Here is a 16,559-nt window from a genome sequence, read left to right as displayed (position 1 = left end):
CCTGTTAACTCTTCCCCCTTTCAATAGAGGACGCCCCTCGCTATTTACTTTTATTGTTATTATTATTATTTTCCTGCATGGGAAGCAAAAGGGATGCGCGCCTACGTGCGCGTGCGTGCGTGCGTGTGTGTGTGCGCGCAGGGGAAGCCGCTGATCCGACTTGTGCCCTCCTCCTCCCGAGAGCTCGTCTCCATAATTTAATGATAATTTAAAATATTGTTCCTCTCCCACTGTTCGATAATCCCGCTCCTTCAGTCGGTTTGATGCTGACGGATTCCGAAGGCCGCGCTTCTCCCTCTCACCCGCTGTTACGTTTAAAAAGACACGAGAAAGGGATTCACCTCGGAGGACGGGGAAGGCTGAAACAAAAGGTTGGGGCCGCGGAGCCCTTCAGGTCCCGCACTCTCAGCGCTCCGCTCCGCGCTTCCCCGCGCTCGGACCCCCCGGCTCTGCGCTCCCCATCTCCTCGCGTTCGGTTCCCCGTCCGGGTGCAGCAACTCCTTTCCAACTCGGAGTCGATTTGCTCTGTTATTTGAGGGCCCGATCCGATAAGGGATCCGTTTCCTAAGGAAAAAAAAAAAAAGAAGAAGAAGAAAAAAAAATAATAACGTAAATTGCGGTGTGAGGGTGTAGATGTAATGAAAAATCAGAGCGGTTAAATCGTAAAATTTGGATTAAGAAGCTTGAATTTAATACACACACAACACATTTATTAAAGCATTAGAATAATTGAAATTTGCTGCTGGAATAGTCCAATCTGTTTAAATAATTCTATGGGTGTCTTGTTGTGATAAAAGATTATCTGGAATTCTATTAAAGGCGCAGGAGCCCGATTTCTAAATCCTATTTGGATACTTTCAATAACTATCAATAATCTCATCTGCTCAGCAGCCTCCTGCCTCTCAGCTTTATCTGAAAGTTTACAGCATTTCAGGAGAATTTCCTAATAAAAAACCCGACGTCGCAGGAAAGCGGTACCTGTCATTCATGTTCGGATTAAAAAATATATATATTAATATGAGAAAAAGCCCATTGAAAGGTTTGCTGTTGAAGTGCCAGACTTAGATGTAAGGGATAGATTGGTTTTGTATTTCAAATCTCACCTGAAGGTTATTTTTATCTATCTAAACAAATTATCCCTGTCTGTTTGCGGGGTAATCGCATCAATGAACATTGTGAATGAGGTGCGCTCCAGCCAAATCGTAATTAAAGGCTCCGCGCACCTCTCCCCCTTCTGCCCGCCGCTCTCAGACCCACGAATTAACGCCGGGCCCTCCTTAATCCCTCACTTATTACAACTTTCGGTTAATTTTATACTGTTTGACACCATTCCTGAGGCTGATTTCTTTTGTTTACGCGCGGGGCACCTCTGTCATCCTCACCAGGCACTTTCCTGGCCGGAGCGGCGGCTCTCCCGGCCCCCGGTGCTTTCACTAATCGCTGCTAATTTTCTTCATTAACTTCATTTACTCTTTCCAAGCATTTTTTTTTTCCTTTTCCCGAGGAAAGGCCCGAGGAGGGGCCGCATCCCCGCTCTGCTTTTTTTTTTTCCCTCGCAGCTCAGCGCTTTGGGGCGCGCAGAGGGGATCCCATCTCACACCTCACATCTCATTCCCAACCCCGACTCCGGGCCGGGATCCCCGAGATGAAACACGGCACCGTTTGGGGGGCTGGAAAGCGCAGCCCTCTCCCGAGACTCCGCACCAACCCCCCCTCCTCGCCCCCTCCCCTTTCCCCGTCTTCATCCTTTTATTTTATTATTATTATTTTTTTTTCTGAGCTCTTGCTTAACTCCCTGGACCCAGCCCTGATTTCATTCTGGTTATTAGACAGCTACCAGTGACTGTCTGCACTCCGCGTCTTTCCTGCTAATTATCACCTTATGAAAAGTGTTTCATTAAGAAACTCTGCTTTTGATTAATTATCGACAGAATGCTGACCAGAAAGAAATGAAATTAGTCGCTGACCCCGTCTGAGTAACACTGAAAATTCATCACCTATCCTTTTAATATTGAAACGCACAGTAGAATTTTAATAGAAAATATTGTTTTTTCCAAACCTTTCAGTCTTTATTAATGCCCCTGGGCAAGGAATGATATTGCTGGCAATATAGCAGCCTTTGTTCATTTTAAATTTATTAAACATAATGCACTTCATTTTCAAATATTTTACTGTTTCTTTTTAATTTCGCTCACTGTAAGTACAGAATAAACCCTTTTTAAACATTTAAGACGCTGCTCGAGGAGGGAGGGCCCTGCGCCCTGCCCAGCCAGGCGGTGTCCCGTAGAGGCTGCGCCGTCGGGTCCATGGGAAGAGAAGGGCTGTGATTTCAGCTGGCGTTCCCCGGCCGTGCGGACACTCGGGTTGCTCCGCGGGGCCCAGGATAGGAGGAGGGGAGGTCGGGGCAGCCCGAATCCTTTCCCACAAGGACCTGAGCCCCGACGGAGAGGTGCAAGGAGGCTGCTTGTCCGGGGCTCCCTGCAGAGCCGTGCCCGCGTTCCCCCGACGGCTGGGGCAGGGCGGCTCACGGAGGATTCCGGCCTGGAGGAGGAATCCTCTCGGTCCCCATCCCCAAAAGGAGGCACCGTGCGGCCACCCCCGGGGTCCGGGCCTCTCCCGGCAGCTGTGCCCTCCTTCCCCCCCCCCCCCCCCCCCCCGGGCCTGCGGCCGCCCTCCCTCCTGTCCCCCCCCCCCCCCTTTCCCAAGGAATCCGAGACCTGCGATTAATGAGACGTGAAGTGTGAAAAACTTCCTGAGCGGGGCAGCCCTAACGATGTTCCCAGATGTGTGGCGGGGCCGTCCCTTCTCGGCCGCAGTCCGCCTTCCCCTGGGAACGGCCCGGCAGCCCGGCGGGATGGGGCACTGCGGGGCGACGGGGCTCGACCCCCCTCCCCCCCCCGTTGGACTCGGACGGCTGCACCTTCAGCCTTAGGTGGAAGGGAGGAGGACGCTGCCCTCCGTGCGCACCTTCGGGGCTGCTGCCCGAGCCCCGGTGCTCTTCAGCCCCGCCGGTCCCTCCGCCTCGACGTGAAGGCCCAACCGGGGAGGGAGGAAACCGGCAGTGCTTTCCCGGACTGAGCAGCAGGAGTTGCTCTGGGGGTAGGGAAAAAAGCAGCCCCGGAGGCGGGATGCTGCTCCCCCTTTCCCACCCCATCCTACCCCATCGCACCCGCAGCGATCGCACTCTTTCCCTTCGCTTTTCTTCCCCCAAAAGCCGTGCCACACGCGCGGCCCTGGATGGTCGGGCAAACAAATAAATAAACGCCAGCCTCCCGCTTTTATGAGCCATTTAACTCCAAACTAGACCTCCAGTATCTAGTCCCCGCGCTGGATTTCCATATCCAGTCACTCAGCCCTGCTTATCTTCATGTATGGCTGCCTCATGTTTAACACACAATTACATTTTCTCCCTCCAATTCCATTACAAATGGAATCGGGGAGGCATTGTTTGAAGAAATGTACTGCTTCAGTTCTAGTTATGTCGTACAATGCACGGAACACTGGAAAAAATCTAGACACCAAAGAGTCAACACACACACACACACACATACTCGCGTTCCCGGAGCCGGCTGGGAGCGCACCCGCACCCTTATTTACCGCAACGCAACGCGGAGGGGCTGCGGGGAAGCGGCCGGGGCAGAGATAACCAAGCGATGGGAAGTTAATTAATTGCATTAAACTATTGACTAACTACCTAGCTCGATCGTAATTCATTTAGAGAATATTAAAATCTGAGGAACAATAATAAAATTGATGCCGATTCCCAGCGGAAGGAGATGGCCAGCAAATTGGATACTTTTCTTAATCTGGCGTAAATAATAACACGTCTGTTCCCACTCCCTCTCAGGCCAATTCCCCTATCATTTATTCCAGGCTCAAAAGCCTGCTTCCATAATTGATATCAGTTACTCAATGAGCGCTTCTTGCATTTGTTCTCGTTAGCCATTATAATTACAAAGTTCAGCCCAGGTGCTGGGGAGGGGGTCGGATGGACCGCCGGGGGCCGCTGGGGAGGGGGGTACACAGGACCCCGGGGCCACGGTGCTGGTGGAGGATGGACGGGACCGGGCATGGCACTGCCAGGGGCTGCAGTACCCCGCTCAGCCCCCACCTCAGGGCAGTGCCCCCAGGGAGCCACCGCGGGGATGGGGGCACGGGGGTCCCCGCCTCTTCCCATCCCCTTCCGCCGGCTCTGCCGTCGCGCCGAGCTCCCACTAGCGCAGATATTACTATTTCGTTATTTATTCACTTATTTATTCATTTATAAAGTGTTTACTTAGCTCGGTGCAGATGTAACATCTCATTTACAGGTTGGCCCCGGGGCAGAGAAACGATTGGCAACAGAGGAGTGAAAAAAAAAAGAAAAAGAAAAAAAAAAAAACCCCACAAAACAAAACCAACAACTCGGGAGAATAAAGAGGGAGAGAGGAGGGAAGGAACCGCCGTGTGGGAGCCCGGCTCCTCCTCACCCCTCCTCGGGCTCCCGGCACCTCCAGCCCAGCAGGCGGACCCCGGGGAACCTGAGGCACGGGGGTGTGCGTCGGAGCGCACCGGCATCGCGTTCCCAGCGGCAATTCGGAGGGTCCATTGCTTTCCTCACCCCACGGCAGCGCTGGGAGGGGGGGAACTGCCGGAGGAGGGGATCGAACCCGCGACCCTCGGAGGCCGTTGCCCCGCAGCCGGGCCGGGAGCGGCGTCCCCTGGGGTGGGCGGCCCCGCGCATCCCTTCGCACGGGCGCTGACGGGCGGCAGCTGCTGATTGTTTAAACGAGGAGTTGGTTGCTTAGCAACCTGGAGGAGGCTCATTACCGGAGCCACAGTGATTAACAAAAAAGGGTATGAAAGTAAAATGGATTAATTATTTAATTAACTAATTGATGATCAACTTCTTTTTAATTATTCACTTAATTAAAGAAGTGTAACTACAACACTGCCCTTATCAAGCGTGTTGATATACTGACAAGATTTCAAAGACAAAAAAGAAGAAGGAGGAAATAAAAAAAAATAATAAAAAAAAATGCTTCTTCCCCACTGTTGGTGCAGTGCTGTGCTCAGGGTCCAGGGCCTCCCAGCACTGTCAGGGACCCCAGAACTGCCCAGGAAGGGGCTGCTGTCACCTGCATGCCATGTGGGGCAGTGCTGGCACTCCATGCTCTGCTGCTGTAGAGCTTAAATCCAACCTCCGGAGGAGAGTTCTGGATGCCTCACTGCCTACACAGTCCAGGCCAGTCCTTCCCTCTTTGCTCGTCGGTGGGTGATCAGACCCAGCAGGTGGGTTATGGATGGATGTGGACTCCTCCGCTGCTGCGTTTGTTGGGTGAAGGATTTGGATGGCCCTGGAGTGAAGTGCTGGGGGCGTCTTGTTGACCTCAGTGCTCTGGCATGTGGCTGGCACACATCAGAGCAATGCCACAAAGCGTCCTGGCCATGGGGACAACTCAGCGTGAGGGGTTGGCCTCAGGGTCCTGTTATGGTGCTCATAATATGGCGGGGGTTTTCTTATGGAGAGATTTGTCCTCTCTGTTCTGCCCATGCCTGGCTCTCCTTTCGCTACGCTAATTTTGTTTCCTTCTTTTTTTTTCTTTTTCCCAATGTAAACAGTGCGGCTTGCTGAAAACATTCACCTCTTGATTAATTTAGCCCTAATGACAAAGCTGGCTCTGCAGTCAGCGGGTGAACGCGGGAGTGGAATCCGCCCGGTGCTCCCAGTTAACGCAGCCGATGGGAGAAGGACGAGAGAGGCAATGCTGCAGGGCCTGATCGATCCTATTTACCCATCCAGGGAGTGATCGGATTTATTGTCAGTGGGAGGAACACAAACGGATCACTTCTGCTCCGTGCAGCACTGGCGGCTGTGTGATCAGCAGGAGGGGGACATTGGAGAGGTTGGGTTGGGTTTAACGCTCCTCTCCCTCATCCTCCGTGTGCAGGGCCATACGGGGACGGATGAGGGATCCCTGCTCCCTTGCTCGGCTCCCTGTTCGTCTGGCAGGTTTTAGGAACAACAACCAAACCTTCCCCAATGTTTAAATCACACACCTAATCCCCTCGCTCTCTTAATTAAACAGAGGGAAGTTTAAATTGTTCTGACCATCTTCGGGGGGATTATGTATTTCAATCATCATTACGGTATGGCTAGTTGTGATACCGGGAGATAGATAGGTATATCCATTGTACGATCAGGCATACAAATTATAATCCCCCCACAGACGTTTAAATAACGATTTTAAATACTGAGGGCCAGGCAGAGGGCATGGGGAGATCAGGAGGGGATGCAGGGTGTGGGTGAGCCCCTGCCTGCAGCTCCTGCCTTGGGCTACGGGGGATGGAGGGGGTGAAGGGGCTCAATCCCGGGGTCCTTTCCATGCAATAGGGCTCGGGGTGAGCTGGGTGCCCTCCCTGCACGCAGTGAGGTCCTCATCGCCTCTGCTTTGGGTGCGCAGGAGGGCAGGACGTGGTTTGGAGCTGTCTCATTTTCAGGGGGCTGCACATAGGGGTTCCCACTGCCATTAACAGGAGCTGCTGGAGCACGGTGAGAGGAGAGGAGATGCTGCAGGCAGTCGCTCTAGCAGCAGAGCTGCTCAGGGGTGTGTGTGTGTAACTGTGAAATCAGCCCCTTTTAGAGCATGGATTATTGACTGAGTAGATCTAGCCGGCTCCTTTAGGGCCATTAGTCCTCACACACACTTTGTTATTTTACACTGAAAACATACAGGGGAGGTTGTATCCTTTTGAGGCTGGGGGTGGCGAGGAGGAGGAATTCTGTTCTTAAGGAGTAAGTGGAAATGACAGCTTGAGACCAAGTGCAACAAAAAGAGACACATGTCTGAGGGAATAAACCCACTTTCTGACTTGACAGCAATAAGATTGCGGGCTAAATTCTAACCCGGTGCATTTTTGTAGATTGGATTTGAATTGCAAAGAACTTAAAACCTATGCCTTAAGTGGAAGGACACAAAAATCTTCAAATCTGTGCCAGGGAAACATTAGAAGTTCAAATAAATGGGCTTGGCTGGTGTCATCCTTCGGAGCAAGGGCACTCCAGCTGAAAAACTGATTTCTTCTTCTGTTTTTCAACACAGTGATCTTGTTTTCTGCTTCATCAAATAAGCAGAAACATTATTATTGTTTGCATTACGACTTCGGTGCAGGCAGCAAACTCAGTGCAGTGGCTGAGGAGCATCCCCTTCCCTTCCTGCAATCAGGGCTGCATCCCCGCCATGTGACAGGGGAGAACCAGGAGAGATGTGGCTCTTGCTAAAGCAGGAGAGAAATGGTTTATGCCCTTTGTTAGGAGCACAGAATTATAGAAATATTAAGGTTGGGGAAGAACTCTAAGATCCCCAAGTCCAACCCCAGCCCACCCCACTGTGCCCCCTAACCACATCCTTCAGTGCCACATCTCCTGCTCCTGCAACACCTCCATGACAGCGACCCCACAGCTCCCCAGGCAGCAGTGCCAGCTCTGCACCACTCCTTATGGTTGTCCCAAAGATTCGCCCTCTCCTCACGTGGAGATGGCTGCGAGTCCTGTTTCTGCATCAAGGAGGAGTTCATGCTGGCTTCCAGGTGTGGGATGACACCGCAGCGATGGACCAATGGCACCGGCGTGGGAAGGATCTGGTGCTGCTGGTGTCACTCAGATGCTGCCCCTCGCTCTGTGCCCCTAAATCACCTCCAGCTCACAGTTCTGCGCTCATCTCCTGCCCTGGGAACCCCCTCGTCAAAGCCAGGCAGGGGAAAGCACAGCGCTGACTGCTCTGAACCATCCTCAGTGCTGTGATTAGAGGATCCAGAAACTGCTTTTCCAGAGCTTCACGAAGGATCTCCGGGGAATTTCTCTCTGGGGGAACCTTATATTTCCTTGCTGATTTTTAAAAGTCTACTGTTAACACTGCGAGAGGTTTTTTAGCACCAAACTCTTGATGGATGCCGGGTTTGTAGGAGCTGTAAATGTAAATTGTTTTTCCTCTGGCCACTTGTGTTTTATTTGAAACGTACAAAATCTGAGTGTGTAGTTCCTGGGAGCTGGCCTAGAGAACAGCAGCACTCCCAAGTAGTTTGTCTCCTATCAAACGGCATTAATAATTTAGTCTCTAATTAAAAGTGAGGTCAAACAATGAAAAATGACCGAGCTAAATAGTTACGCCGTGATGTATTAAAGTGACTGGTGGGTTTTAATGGATGGAAGGAGCGTTGTTGTTTGTTTATGTACAAAACGCTTTCAGTCAAAGGCAGTCCCCAGGAAATGTATTTCACTGGGATCTGTTACAGGTTACTGAGCCAATGGCTCAAACAGACAGTTTTTACACACCTTCCATTTCCACCAGCTTGCTCAGGTACCTGGAAAAACAGCTTCTCTTAGTGATGAGGGGGGAGAAAACACCCGCTTGGGTGCCCCTTGGGCATGTGATGCTATGTCTGGGATGCTCACAGGGGATGCTGGCTCCCATTTACACAATTCCAATGTGAAGACATCAGATGCTGCATAGACCGACTCTTCCACTACACTGCACGGCTAAGAAGACAGCAGTGACTTATCCTGGTTGGGATAGGCAAAGCCAGGGCATTCCATCACAACCTGGACCCAGAGGTGGAAGCCCAAATTTCTTTACAGTACTGTATGCAAACAAACAAACAAACAAACAAACAAACAAAAAAGAAGAAACCAGAAGTCCCGGCACCTAAATATTTAGCCTTTATTTACTTACATTTTCAGCTGGCAATCTTTATATAGAAAAAGACAGGAAGTTGGAGTTTTGCACCTATTTCGTTTAACACCACTTAACTCCTGGCACTGGCCCAATACGTCTCCATTAAGAGGAGACTTTACAAAAATTGTCCCAATTAAGCAGCAGCATTGCGATTTGCTGTTGTTAGGCTAAACTGGTTCCCTGGGAGATGTCCTAATGAGGTATCCATCTTGATTAAGTGCAGACCCGTGAAGTGCTTCCCAATTAAAGGACAGGGTATGCAAGTATATTATCCAAAATTCTTAAAAACAGTCACTTGAGGTGTCTCCTGTGGGGCTCAGTGCCCGGTGGACAGCAGCAGTGTTTGCTTTGACACTGGAGGATGCTGACCAGGCACGAGTGGTCACATGCTGTGAGCACCAGGTTCCTTTGTGTAGATCCAAGGGCTCAGAGAGGCCAAGGAGGATGGCCCAATGGGTGAGAGCCCAACCAGAAGGAGCTGTTGTTACTACGGGTCTGTACAGCCTTTTTCCTATGGGTTCATTGCAGGTTTTCTTCGGGATTTTAAGCAAATGCCTTGTGGTCTCTGTCTCAGGCCACCTTTATGAAGCACTGGAGCTGAGATAAGTGTACTACAAGTAGGAAGGACTCAGATACCAGTCTTTTTTACCTGGGCATGCTGGGTGTGTGCTTGTGGTGGCCCACAGAGGAACAGACTGTAAGGGGAGGGATGGTGGATCTTCCTGCCCTCCATCTCCCTGCCTCCACTGGAGACTTGGGCAGCAGGAGGGCAGGAGGTGAAAGCCTGAGTAGCAATAGAAAGTGCCCAGTGCATTAAGGAAAACAATCTCAACCCTTTCTCAGGAGACTGGTGCAGGTTGTGAAGTCTCCATCTGTGGAATTTTGAGAAAGCTGGTCTAGATATGGAGGTAGTTGGCACTGCCTGGACAAGAGGCTGGGTGTAGGGCCCCAAGGCTGGGTGTAGGGCTCCAGCACTGGGTGTAGGGCTCCAGCACTGGATGTAGGGCTCCAGCACTGGATGTAGGGCTCCAGCACTGGATGTAGGGCTCCAGCACTGGGTGTAGGGCTCCAGCACTGGGTGTAGGGCTCCAGCACTGGATGTAGGGCTCCAAGGCTGGCTGTATGACACTGAGGCTGGGGTTCCCCAGCAGTTCTCAACCTCCTGGCTGCACCCAACCATTGCAGAGCAGCAGGGTCTGCCTGCAGCAGTCACGGGGCTCTGAGTGATGTGGGATGTGAGTGAGGAGGGGTGGCAAAGAGGGCATTGCCATAGAACCACACCTGGGGCTTTGAGAAGGGAGAAACCACATGAAAGTGAGTTTCTTCTCTGGGAAATAAGAGCACTCCTTCTTTCTTTTCAATAACTTTCACTTTAGTTTAAACCAACAAAAGTCCATTTGTCAAGTGTTAATATTCACCCAGTGTCCAGAGGACATACCTTCAAAGTTATTTATAACAGCTTTTTTTTTTTTCCCCCAAGGAAACAGTGTTCTCATTCCATATTTCTTCTCTGCTACAGAATTACCAATCAACTGTTTCGGAGTCATTTTAAATACAATTATAAAGAATGTGATTAGGACAAGTGCAAAAGAAGTTAAACATCATCAATTCCTCGGTGCTGCCGTGCGGTTTACATTTTAGTATCATTTAAGGGGATTTGTGCCAACCTTTTGTAGTAGATTAAAGGCAGATATTTTGTTTGTTACAATCAAACCTATGATTTCGGTTTTATAAATTTTTAAAATATTAATTATAGTTTGAAAAGTACACGGAGGTGAATACATTAACCAGTTTCCTGCTTAGATAGCAACTATTTGGTGTTTGGCATTAGATTAGCAGGGAGCAGGTTGGGAATTTTAATCCACCTTGTTAAGTTATTAAATTTTCTTTATTTACACACAGATCTTACTTTCATTAACATTGTAACAGGTGCTCATTAACAATTTATCATTTGCAAGGCAGAAACAAAAAGGGATTTTGCCACAAAGTTTTCTCTTCTGCTTGTCTCAATGATGCTATGCGGGAAGGCTCAAACAATTGCAAATACTGTTTCATGGCACCACTCAAAACTGGGGCCCGTGTGGAAAAACTGGTGATCTCTGAGTATTTCACTGATTGTAGCTCCTTTCTACATAGCTGCACACACGTTCTCCTTCCTCTCTTTGAAAATTGGGGTATTTTCGTTCTGAAAATCATACTTCGTGACCAGTGCTTGGGTTCATGGAGGTGTGGACCCGTTATTCCACTGCACTCATTCACATCTTCAGCAAAGACTAATAGAATTTTAGTACGATCCGTAATCACACTAAAAACTGTGGTTCAAAATTCCTGAGCATCACTTCAGTGCTATTGAACAGCCCTGGATCTCGTTAGCATAACCGTTTGCAGAGCCCTTGGAGCCCTATTTTCACAACCTTTTTATGTTCTGAAAACAGGGGGTTTGCAGTTTCTTCCCACGTATTTTTGGCATGAGAGCAAGGCGCAGCACAAGTCCCCCCTTCTCCCCACCTCCCCCTGTCCTCCCAGGTGTTTGTGTCACACGTGCCATCCCCAGCTGGTGCCGGTGCTGTGAACCCAGCCTGGCTGCCTTGGGGACAGCTGTGTGCAATGGAAACTTCCATGTTTGCCTAAAGCCCACATGGTCAGCATGCCCACCTCTCTCCTTCTCATTGCCATTTTCTGTTGGAAGAAGGTGAGCCTCTAGCTGCCATCACCATTGCCATCCCTTCTATATCCATTCCACCATCCCTGTCCCCATCTCTCTATCTCCATCCCCATCCCCATCCTCATCCCCACCTCTGCTTGGTGGCCCAGGGCTCGGTCTCCCCACATGCACTGTCCTGGCACGGTGCATGGATCGCAGTGCTCTTGGCACTGCTCTTCATTTTGCAGGAGAGAGCCCTCATTGGAGCTCCTCCCATTTGCAAGACTTCCAGCAGTCCTGGTGCACTGTGATGAATTGTACCCCGTGGGTGTTTAATAGTGTTCCTTAGGCTTCCAGCTCTTGCTGCACCTGAGAATTCAAAATGGGATTGCTTTTCCCAGTGTTAGTGGAGCTGTGCATAACTCAGGCTGCGTGCAGCTCCATGGGGAGCACAAAAAGTAGCTTCATCATTCCTTGAGCAGAAGGTGTGCTCCAGGACAGCTCCTGCCTTGCATGATGCTGACTGTGTGTCTTAAGCACATCCCACTGCTGCTGCTCAGCATCATCCTCACTGCTGTGGCTTACAGAGCTTCCTAAGCTGTGGTTTAGAGGAGATGCTTCAATACAAGGCAACTTGTGTTGCCAGACTCTAACGCCCCTCGTTCTCATTTCTGCTTGATTTCACATAGGCACAGCAGAAACAGGGGAACTCATTGCCTCATTCATCTCCCCAGAGCTGCCTTCATGGACCTCATCTGCAAGGAACAAGGGGCAGGAAAGGTCACCCATGGGAAAACCCACGCTGCTGGGCTGCTCCATGAGCAGCCAATCAAACTCCAAATAGGATCACAAATGCAATCAAGCTCCTTTGGCTTTTCCTGTACACAAGTAGCAAGTGTCTGGTGGTGGTGGTTTCAGTGCCTGTCTCAGTGCTGATGTTGCTCCATGCCCACCCCCACTCCTGGTGCTTGTTGCATTCGCAGAGCATCACTTTATTTTGTTCTGCAAAGTGCATTTCCCCTCTGTGACGTGGGCACTTCTATGGCCTGAACATCGAAGCAGGATGAGATTCTCAATCTGCATCCCTGCAATTACAGCTTTCCTGAATCCTTTTTAATTTACCACTGCTCTCACAACCCCTGGCTGCAGTGCTGGATTCCCCACTGCCCCAGCCTCCCCTGCTCCAGCAGTGTTCCTTGCCCTGGTGTTCCTTGCAGTGTTCCTTGCCCTGGTGCGTGGTGATGGAGGACCAGGGGTGGGGTGGGATGGGAGACACATCTCTGAGGAGACAGACACCTGCAGCAGCATTTTGTATAAACAGACACCAAAAATGAATGCCTAGAAAAGATAGTACAAAGGAAGCGGGCAGAATGCCTCCCTGCTCCTGCTGCTCTTCTCTTCCCTCCATCCGTTTGGTGGAAGCTCTGAATTGCTTCACTCTAACAAAATCTCTATGCAGCAAAGATGTCTTTGATGGTGTTCTTTTAAAAAGTAGTTTTCCCCACCCCGGAAAGTTTTTATCTCCAGCCTTTTTTATTTTCTCACTGGCTGATGCAGCCCAGTCTGTCTTTTTCTCAGAGTAAAATAGACAGTGCCTTTATTTATCCTGGTAGTACTTTAAACTACAATAAGATAAATGGGCACAATTATAGATGTGTACCAGAATAGGAACATGTGTTCTAGCATATGTGATGCTAACCTAAGCAGACATCTAAATGTACTTCTCAGATAACAAACATCACACACACACATATTTATTAAACTCGGCAGCAGCCTATGCCATCCTTTTCAGCTACTTTTAAACAGCTGGTGAACTGTCAAAATCACGTTAAATATTTTAACAAACAAGTTAAATATTTTTAGTTGTTTCTGCAGCGGTAGTAAAAAGGCAGGGTGGTGTAAATCTGCCTGCTTGGAGGCAAAGCTGGGAGCGCTCTGCCGGGCTGCAAGTTCCAAACCCTTTTCCCTGTGCAGGAGGGGCAGCAGGTCTGGCCCTGCTGGTGTGCAGGAGGATCCCCAATGGCTGCCTTTACCATGGGTTAACACAGTGAATGTGGTGTTGGGGAGCTGATAGGCATCTATTTGTGGCACCTGGAGGCTCGTGATGCTCTACAGCTCTATCCTTCTGCATAGAGCTGTTCCAAAGTCCACGGAGCATCACTTGGCAGCCGCGCAGAGCTCTGATGCTTTGGGGCAGGCAGGGGCTGCCCACAGCCACCATTCCTATCTCTGACAGCCCGGGGGGGGGGATTGGCAAACACACTGCTCTGTTGTTATTTCAGTGAAACAGAAAATCTGCAGTGAAACGGCACTGGGCAAGAGCCCTTTGTTTTTAATACACATAAGGAAGGTGAGCATTACAACGTGTGAGCGGGAGATAATGACAGGTGAATAAAAGGAAAGACAGCGGCACATCTAGCAAAGTGTCAGATTGATGAATAAATGAACAAAGACAGGAGAATAAAAGGCTGTTATGAAATATATCAAATCCGATCTGATACGGATCGCGTTGTGGGAAGTTCAGTCTTCCTTTGCTGAGACAGGAGTCAAGGACAAACAGTTTGTCTGTGATTACGAGCTGTCCAGGCTGGAGAAATAAATGCATGTGGAGGTCTGCTCGGCCCTTCCATGGCTGCAGTTTGTTTGGTGGGGTGTTTCTGTGCGGAACTGCTCCTGAGAGGGCTGTGGGCTCTCCTGGAAAGCTAAAGGAGAAAGAAAGTGCAGCTCAGGCTGCGTCCACAGATCTGGGCTGGAGGAAGCAGAGCTGAGATGTCAAAGGGTGAGTTGTGTTTGTTCTATTGGAGAAATGATGGGCTAAGAAGAAAGCAGTGACCTGGGCTGGAGCCTGTGGCTGCTTGGAGGGAGAAACAAGCCATGGAGAGGTGATGGATCTTGGAGACAGATCCCAGCATCCCGAGAAGCTCGTTGCAGAGCTCCTTCATCACACCAAGCTGTGCTGGTACAGGGAGTGGGGCAGAAAGGGGCATTGCAACACTGAAACTGTGTGGTGGGGGTATGGAGCTGCCTGGAGAAGCAGGACTGAAGGACACTGAGAGGGAAAGAACAACAGGTCTCTGAGGTGCCCCTGGACTGGCCATGAGTGCAGCCAAAGTGGGCTGGGAATGCCCAGGAGCAGAGCCTCTCCCCAGGGCATGCAGACAAGGGCTGAACAAACAGAAGACATTTTGCTACAGAGCTCTCTTGTTGTCAAGATGACTTTTGTTTCCTAACAAGAGGAATAACAAACTTAGAGGTTGTCCAGGCAGAACTTAAAGCAAGGCTTTGGGAAGCCGCTCAGGACAGCCACTCCAGCAGCGATGGAACCCAGCCTAGAAGAAACTCACATCTCACTGCTTTCAGACGGATGCTGCACAAGGAGACTCAGTGCAAAATTGTCTTTTTGTGTCCGTGGGCCCCAGCTTTCTCCTCTGCAAGGACTGCATTTGGTGTCCAACACCTTGTCATGGCAAAGAGAGGCTGAATGTTATTCGTTAAGCCTTAGATCAACCTGCAGAAGCTGAGATGTAATGGAAAAACCTGGTGCTGGAAATTCTGGAGTCATTATCACAATTTATACTTAAAAGAGCTCCGGTTTTATAGCAGAAGAAAAAAAAAAATCCATTCATTTTCGTCATTTCAAAGCTTATTAAAAGGTTTTGAGTATTATTTATTGCAATTCAGTAGCAGCTCTAATTCACTCATTAATTCTATTCATCTTGAAACTAATTTTAAAGTTTGAAAATTTACCATAGCATTTTGAAAAGTTAAAGTAACTTTCAAGATGAATAGAATTAATGTTTCCTTTCCCTCCTTACAAACTGCTTTCACCTTCAAATGCAGACCATGACCACAGCGTGCTAATAGCTGGAAATGTATTCTCTGTTTAAGGTTTCAAAGCCATTACCCAATAAGTGATGTGGAACACCATTCCCTGATACCGGTCCTGTTTGCAGTGAGGGGTGGTGCAGGAGCTGCTGCCATCACCGCTCATCCAAACGCATTTCTGCAGCTGAGGATGAGGAGTGACACTTCTGCATTTTCCCTCCAGTTTCCTAGTGCATCTCTCCTATTTGCTCTGCTTTTCCTCTGACCAAAGACTGTGATGGGTCTGTACAGCCTGACAGGGCTGTTACCAAATTTTACACCTTTCTGGATGGGGAGCATCTGGTTCTGGAGAAAACATGGCGTTATTCCCGTGATGGCTGCGGGAGGATGTCTGGGTTTCATCCACCTGTGAGGGCTGCTTATTTTTGAAGCTTCATAGCAACACACGGGATGTGCTGCTTCCTGGAGCCCATGGCAGAGCAGCAGCCTCAGCATTGCCAAAACCAGCCTTCACTTCCTAAATTCCTCTGGTTATAAGACTCACTAAGTCTCCACAGGACCTGATGCAGCAGGCATGGCTCTTTCACCGAGCGATCCCAAATTCCTTCCTGCAACGGGGCAAGAGTGGAAAAACCTCAACAGAGAAAGAACTCATTGTAGAGCTGGTGAATGGGCTGCTCTCAGGTTTGCAATGCTGGGGCACACCAAGCCAGGGCTGTGCTGTGGGGAAAGCAAATACCTTCCTCTGAGGGCTCGCTGCGTTTGTGCAGTGATTGCTTTCATCTGGAGATGCTAAAGGTCCTCCCTATCAACTCAGTTTTCTGATAAACATCACGCCTCCTTTCTTCTGGCAGTGAAGCTGCCTGAGATTATTTGCAATAAGTGTTCCTGAAGCTTTGGGTGCTTTATTTTGATGTTCTGAAGTGATGATGTGTCTGTAGCAAAAAGCAGCGAGAGCTTATTTCCGAGCAGCTCCAGGTGTGTACAAGAGTGGTCGAAGATGTATCAGTTATTTGGAAAGGTCTGCTGGTGAAACATAGCTGAGAAACGGTGCTTGATTTGGATTCTGTAAGGTCATTGCTGTGCTCAAACCAGGTTCTCATCTTTGCTGCAGTGCAGAGTGAAGAGGGGAGATGTGTTGTGAGCATGGATCTGCAGAGATGTCCTTGTTGTGTCTTTACCATCTGAACCCTGGACAGGCTATTATATATTTTTCTAAGTATTTATTGTTGAGAGTGACTTGGCATTTTTGCAGAACATTTCTGGTTTCCCAGAGGTTCAGTGACAGTGCTGGGGTAGGTTCCCTTGGATGGCTGAGGGCATTTGGGAATGATGAGGAAACCCTTTGCCATCTGTAAATCACAGAAGCCGGGATA

Source organism: Tetrao urogallus (genome assembly GCF_951394365.1).
Source record: "Tetrao urogallus genome assembly, chromosome: 15".
NCBI lineage: Eukaryota > Metazoa > Chordata > Aves > Galliformes > Phasianidae > Tetrao > Tetrao urogallus.
This window is presented reverse-complemented; position numbering follows the sequence as displayed.